Here is a 7666-nt window from a genome sequence, read left to right as displayed (position 1 = left end):
TTTTTCCTTTTTTATTGGCATATGGTAACCATAGAAATGCATTCATATCACAAGTTGTTATACTTCCTGGTTCTTCACAAACATAGTATGTCCCCGTATTCAGAGCCCAGATCAAGAGACAGAGCCATCCTGACATGCCCTTAGCAGTCATTTGGAGCAGAATTCTGTCTCTTAGCCAGAGAGTTCCCCCCACTGGCCAGGAGCCTTGCTCTCACATTCAGAGTCCCTGAGGGCCAGTTGCTTAGTAGAGGCTCGGAGAGGAGCAGCCCCTGCAGGCTCTGTCAATGCTTGTTGATTCTTCTCCTTTATGATATGCGAAGCTCTAGGTTGACAAGGAAAAGGTTAGTTCCACCCACACTTCAATGAAAGGCAATATTCTAGCTGGTGCTTCCTTCAAATAAAGATATTCTGAAACTCATTCAAGTCTTTTATTCAAGCCAAGAATCAACTCATTCTAGTCTTTTATTTATTTTGAATCACCATAAGATAGACCACTACAAAGCCATTCATGACCGGGTTTCATACAGCATTCCAACACCCATCTCTGCACCAGTGTATATTTCCCAGCACCAGTGTCCCCAGTTTCTCTCCCACCACCCTCCAGTTCACCCAACTCGTCCCTCCCCGGCCTACCTCTATGGCAGGAGCCATTTTTCTTCTCTCTCTGTCTCTCTGTCTCCATCTCTCTCTCCCTCCCTCTCTCTCTCTCCCTCTCTCCCTCTCTCTCTCCCTCCTCTCTCTCTCCCTCTTTTCCTCCCTCTCTCTCTCACTCTCTCTCCCTCTCTCCCTCCCTCTCTCTCTCCCTCTCTCTCCCTCCTCTCTCTCTCCCTCTTTTCCTCCCTCTCTCTCTCCCTCTCTCTCTCTCTCCCTCTCTCCCTCCCTCTCTCTCTCCCTCCCTCCTCTCTCTCTCCCTCTTTTCCTCCCTCTCTCTCTCTCTCTCTCTCTCTCTCTCTCTCTCTCTCTCTCTCACTCTCTCTCTATCTCCCCACCCACCCCCTTTTGGCCATGCCATTCTTAGTCTTATCCATGGTTTTCTTTCATTCCCGGAGCTGTATACAGATAGATTTCTGGAACCAGCTGCTCTCCCACAAGGTAAGTTACAGCTGTCCAAAGTAGCCACAGGAACTTACCTCCACCCTGTGCTTTTGGATGTCATCAGGCAGCTTTTCTTGGCCAAGTTTTGGCATTTGTCTTTGATTAAATGTTGAGACTCCAATCGTATCCCATGAGTTGTACCTGTGAGATGACTAACTGTGGCATTATTTAGTTTATTTTAAAAGGTAAAAACCGAGGGGCCGGAGCGATAGCACAGCGGGTAGGGCGTTTGCCTTGCACGAGGCCGACCCGGGTTCGATCCCTGGCATCCCATATGGTCCCCCAAGCACCGCCAGGAGTAATTCCTGAGTGCAAAGCCAGGAGTAACCCCTGAGCATCGCTGGGTGTGACCCAAAAAGATAAATAAATAAATAAATAAATAAATAAATAAATAAATAAATAAATAAATAAATGGTAAAAACCGAAAGGGCTGGAGTACATGCTTTCCATACATGAGTCCCAGATTTGATCTCCAGTACTACGTGGTCTTCTGGGCACCCCCTGAGTGGACCCCAAGCACGATTATTTTCCAAGAAATCTACTGGGCTAGAGAGATAGTACAAAGGTTAGGGCACCTGTCTAGCATTTGGCTATGACCATGACACTGATTTGATCCCTGACACTGCATAGATCCCTGAACACCAAACTCTGCCAGAAGTAGCTGTTGAGCAAAGAACCAGGTATGGCCTCTGAGTACCACTAGGTATGCCCTTTCTCACCAAAATAGAACTCCAGCTATTCTAGGAAGTTGACTAAATAATGGCGTCCAAGAAGGACAAATTCCCTAACTTTGGAGTTTATAGTCTCACAGAGGCAAATAGTTACATGACAAATTTCAGTAATGTGTGTTAAATGAATGGTACAGCAGCTGGGCACTTGCCATGCACACAGTCATGAATGACACCGCTTCAATCCCCAACATCCCCTGAGCACCACCAGGAGAAATTCCTGAGTGTAGAGCCAGGAGTAGACCTTGAGCATCGCAGGGTGGGTAACCCAAAAACAAAAACAAAAAGAAAGAAAAGAAATGGGAAAATGGAACCTATCAAAGTGAAAAAAAATAACTGAAGGGTGATTTTGTTTTGTTTTGTTTTTGTCTTTTATTTATTCATTTGTTTTTCACTTTAGGTCACACGCAGTGAGGCTTGAGGGCTATTTCCAGTTCTATACTTGGGGGTTGCTTCCAGCAGTGCTCAAGGACCAGTTAGGTCCCCGAACCTTCCACATGCACAGCATGCACTCAGCCTATCAAGCTACCTCTGGTTCCTAGGGTTTGTTTTTAAGATGGAAATTACATTATTACTTGATTGCGTGCCACTGAGAAAATGGCAGAGAGAAAGAGAAAGTAATGAAGTAGGAGCAAGAAGTACAGGAACTATTTAGATGTCCCTTTCTCATTTACACACACCCTTCCTTCACCAGAGCAGCTCAGTTTTTCTTTCCAACTGACTCCTCCGTAGTCTGTGATCACCAGATTCTCTGTGATCTGCTTGATCGGTATTGGCTTCTAGGATTGTTTTCAATGATAGATGCTATTTCCAAAGAAAGTCATGCAAGAGGGCATAAGGTCATCTGGCAGCAAGCACCTCACCTAGGATTGGGTGTTTTTCTGGTATATGCAGTCCCAGGTATTTATTCTTTTTTGTTTGGTTGATTTTGGTTTTAGTTTTTGGGCTACACCCAGCAGTGCTTGGGGGCTACTCCTAACTCAGTGCTGGTAGGGGAAGAGTCACTTCCGGCAGTGATTAGAGGATCAAAGCCAGAGTTCCAGCATACCAAGTATGTATAGTTCCAGCATATCAAGTATGTGTGTACATATGTATGCATGTGTGTGTATGTGTGTGTGTGTGTAAGTGTGAAAGCTCCCTGGCCCCTCACTTGGATATTCTTAGTCAGTTTGACTGTCACATTGTTGCCAAGGATTGTCCTCCCTCTCACATGTATGTCTTGAGAGGGACCCTTTTCTTGATCCATTTCTTCAAATAATCCTATCTGGTTTGGCAACAAAAACACCTCTCAGCAAACTACTCGATTCACTTGCCATCATCCTTCCCAAGAACACATGAGAGTGGTGATCAGCTGCTCCTGCCATCCAGAGTTCCTGAGAAAATAAGCCATGCTTCCCACCAGAGAACTCTGGGCTCAAATCTCCTTATGCGTTTCCTTGGGCATGGTGAGCCAGTCAGGCCATGCATACACATTTGGACTCCTTGGGTACAGTCCAGACTAGCTCCTGCCCAAAACTTAATCTTGAACCAAGTTGTAGCTTTTTTTTTTTTTTTTTTTTTTTTGCTTTTTGGGTCACACCCGGCGATGCACAGGGGTTACTCCTGGCTTTACACTCAGGAATTACTCCCGGCGGTGCTCAGGGGACCATATGGGATGCTGGGAATCGAACCTGGGTCAGCCGCGTGCAAGGCAAACGCCCTACCCGCTGTGCTATTGCTCCAGCCCCAAGTTGTAGCATTTTTCTTTGGATTCCAGAGCAGAACCAGCCAAGAGGCAGCCCAGCAGAGAAGTCTTTCATTGTGCCAGCTGTCCTAGAAGAAAAGACCCAAGAGCCAGGAGGTTTAAAGAAAATAAATACCAATAAGAAAAAGGAATTAAAGCAGAAAAGCTTTAAATTTTTTACCCATTCTACCACTGTGATCCAATAGTACAACTTTGACCCCTATCAAGGATCCTATTTCCTTCTCTTCCTCTTCCTCCTATTCTTCCTCTCCTGCCTCTAATATGTGTGCAAAATATTTGGCAGAGAAGTTCTTGAACCCTTCCTAGCGATTTCAGCATGTCATTCACACAAAACTAACCTTTTACAATTATTAGAGCTGTCAATATCCAATTTAAAAAAATTTTATTAGTGAATCACCTTGGAGTACAGTTACAAACTTACAAACTTTTCTGTTTGCATTTCAGTCATACAATGATCATTTACCCATCCCTCCACCAGTGCCCATTCTCCTCCACCAATGTTCACAATAATATCCAATTATTAAATGTTATTTCTTTATTATTTTTGTTTTTGTTTTTTCAGAACCATACTTGACAATGCTCATACTTGATGACCCTGAGCATTGTCAAGTATGTATGTATGTACAATCTTCAAGTACATCCAGTTGTGTACTTGAGGGTTGTTCCTGGTGATGCTTGAGAGACCATACAGTGCTTGGGGATCAAACCCAGGGCTCCCATGCACAAAACTTGTGCTCAGTCTGTTAAACTATCTTTCTAGCCCAGATACTACTTCCTTAGCTCCTCTCAAAAGAGTTTTCTTAACCTATTTTCTCATAACTGAGAATAAGATATGGATTCCTGACCTGAACCTCATCACAGAGCACTTGTTTGTGATTCTTCTGGTAAAATAGCTCAGAAGAATTACACAGGTAGCAAGGACAGTGTTAGAAATTTTCCATTAGCTGTGGGTCAGAATCTTAATTGAGAATGTCTCCTGACAGTGTTTAAAATCACATAGCCCAAAGCACCATTTCTGTTTCCTTGCTTCTCACCTTACCCCTAACCCAACTTAATGAATTTTGTCTGATAAGATTTATTTTGGGTGACCTCTTGCGGTCAATTTAATTCTATCTGATGCCAGTTACATAAGAGCAAGTCACCATATTTGTCAGCATATTAACTTCAAATGTTTTGTGAACATGTTCACAAAAGCCAAAGAAGAAACCAAAAACCACGTCACATCAAATTTTGATATGGGGATTTTTCCAACACTAACTTAGGTTTGGAAACTATATCAAGGGAACCTCTGTCCTTAAATGTAATATTATTTGTCAAGTAATGTTCCATCTTTCAGCCATTACTAATCATATGAAAAATTATTATCAGCTTTAAGCTTTAGCTTAATAAATATTCCTCTGACTTTAAGGAGCAGAATAAGCAAGGGAATTAACATAAAAGCAGAGTGTGTTTCCTCTTGAGATACGAAGTCAGGAGTATAGCAGCAGGCAAAGGTCATTAACAGATTAGAAAAATTATTAGTTGAGGATGTGAAATTGGTTGGTGACCTCACAGACACTTTATACCATAGTCTATAATATGCTATTATTTTCTGTATACTAGAGGCAGTAAGAGAGTACAACAAAGAAAACAAGGACGGAATACTGGAGGTGATGGGTTTTTGTTCTTCTTCACTCCTTCCTCCTACCTACCTGCAAAAAATAAGTGATGGCTGGAATTTTGGCAGCTATATTACAGCATAGAAAACCTAGAAATGGAAGCCATGCATTCCAGAGGGCAGGACAGATAATTTATCCCTCACACCACTTTTGGATTCATGCTTCAGATTTCTTTTACCAAAAGAAATAGACATATAATAAAACTAAGTTCTTTTTTGTTTATTTTACTTCAGGGTTCCAGCAACTGGAACTCTGCGCATGATTCCTGCTGGACATCACTGGCTGCTTTGCGGGATTAAGACAGAGTGGTGTTGGCAGGGCAAGGAAAAACCACGGCTGCGGCCAGAGTATCACCGCCAACCCGGGCCAGGCCGAGTCACAACACCATCGAGCGTGGAACAGTGACAGTAGCACGTGCAATGGTTTATCCACTGCAGGACGCTGTCCGCCAACCATGGAGTGACTTGGGACTCGATACAGGTGTTCGACCTGGCACAGACCCTATGCAATGGGGTCTTGCTCTGCCAGCTATTCAATGACCTTTAGGCACACACCTTCAACCTCAAGGAGATCAACCTGAGGCTGCAGATGCCCCAGGCGCTGCCTGAAGATGCAGGCAGGTGCATGTTGTCAGCGTGCAAACTGTTACAGGAAGCCGGTCACCAGGAGCTTACATTTGGTAGACTGGGAACACCTGCAGGGATGATTAGAGATCAGCCCAAAAGAAGCCTCCATCCCCCTGTCCCCCAATGCCCAGCAAGCTACCGAGTATCCCGCCTGCACAGGAGAGCCATGACGTACTAAATATGCCAACAACAGTAGCAAAAATGGGTCCCATTTTCCTAACCCTGAAGGAGCCTCCAGCTGAGTCAGGAAGAACAAGAGGGCTCATGCTAAGCAGATGGCGCACAAGTTGACGGGCGGAAAGGTGCCCCGCAAGCAGCTGCCCACCAAGGCGGCCGCAAGAGCACGCCCAGCAGTCATGAGCTACGTGAAGAAGCCGCACCGCTACCAGAAGTCCACTGAGCTGCTTATCCACAAGCTACTATTCCAGCGGCTGGGTGCACGAGATCACGCGGGACTTCAAGACCCACCTGCGCTCCCAGAGCTCGGCCCTCCTGGCGCTGCAGGAGGCGTGTGAGACCTACCTGGTGGGGCTCTTCGAGGACACCAACCTCTGCACCATCCACGCCAAGTGCGTCACCATTATGCCCAAGGACATCCAGCTGGCCTGCCGTATCCACCGAGAGAGGGCATAAAGTTTACGATGCTAAGATCTCAGGGCTGGGACAAATGGAGATGCTACTGGCGCCCGCTCGAGTAAATAGATGACTAGCAGGATGACAGTGCTACAGTGCAGTGCTTACTTCAGGGACCACACCTTGAGGTGCTGGGAGGACTCCTGACTCTGCCTTCAGGGCTCACTCCTGTCAGGAGACTATATGGGAATCAAATCTGGGCCAGCCACATGTAAGCCAAGTGCCCTGCTCATTGTACTATCTCTCTGGCCCTAAGTTTATATCTTGTTGAGGTATAGTTATTTCGTCTCATGCAATTTCTGAGATTCCCCTCTAAATCCTAAAAGTAATGAAAAGCTAATGCTTTGTTAACCATACCGAGCATTCTTCTAAGTTACACTATTTCCTTTAATACTGCGCACACTTTGATCTCTTTGTACAAGAGATTTGAGGAAATCTAGATCAGGACACTGAAGCTACTTGCTCAAGTTTACACAGCTAGAAAGTAGTAGAATAAGAATTTTATTCCAAGGGTCTAGAGTCTGCTTATATTAACTGCTTCGAACAATCCAGTGCAAACACCAAAAATGGCCCAGAAAGTACATCAGGCACTGCAATTAGGAACAGCAGCTCCCAGCGCTCCGTCTGGCTGGTTTCCAGGTGCCTGTAGCATCGATGAAATTCTCTGCCTTTCTAAGCACGGGGTCACAGATGTGTGTAACCCCCCAGGCTAACAGCCTGCTGCCCGGGCCAAGCTGAAATTGCGGATGGGGACTCACAGCTCTGCAGCAGGGCTGGCCTCTGCCCTTCCTACATCCTAGTTGTAATTCCCCATATGTTCATTCATACAGGAATCTCGAAGTCAGCCTTTGGCAATATCCTATTGATTTCCCCCTAAGCAAAACAGAAGCAGAGTCATTGTAAAAACTGCATTTTCGTGACCCTGCAGTGTTCCTACTACAATGCGGTCAGTGCCTGTGTTCAGATCATTAGCGAGCACCAATCCCACAGAACCATAGTTCTGCTGGTTCTGTCTGCAACTGAGTTATCCTTGCATCTTGTCCCAGACTAAGAGTCAAATCTACTTATAAGAATTTGCCCAGGCACTCTGGGTCACTCCTATAGGCATTCTCTAAGATAGTCTCTGTCACATCTCAGTCCAGCCCAAGTCAAGACACTATTACACACACACACACACACACA

General features: G+C 45.2%; 1 pseudogene; it reads left to right on the top strand.

Annotated features, from left to right (window-relative positions):
* The first annotated feature begins 1026 nt into the window (after window positions 1-1026).
* On the top strand, window positions 1027-6484 carry LOC129399896 (histone H3-like; annotated as a pseudogene).
* The last annotated feature ends 1182 nt before the right edge of the window (window positions 6485-7666 follow it).

The sequence above is a fragment of the Sorex araneus genome, chromosome X (genome assembly GCF_027595985.1).
Source record: "Sorex araneus isolate mSorAra2 chromosome X, mSorAra2.pri, whole genome shotgun sequence".
NCBI lineage: Eukaryota > Metazoa > Chordata > Mammalia > Eulipotyphla > Soricidae > Sorex > Sorex araneus.
The sequence above is the reverse complement of the archived record's forward strand: the minus strand, read 5'-3'. Positions and strand labels throughout refer to the sequence as shown.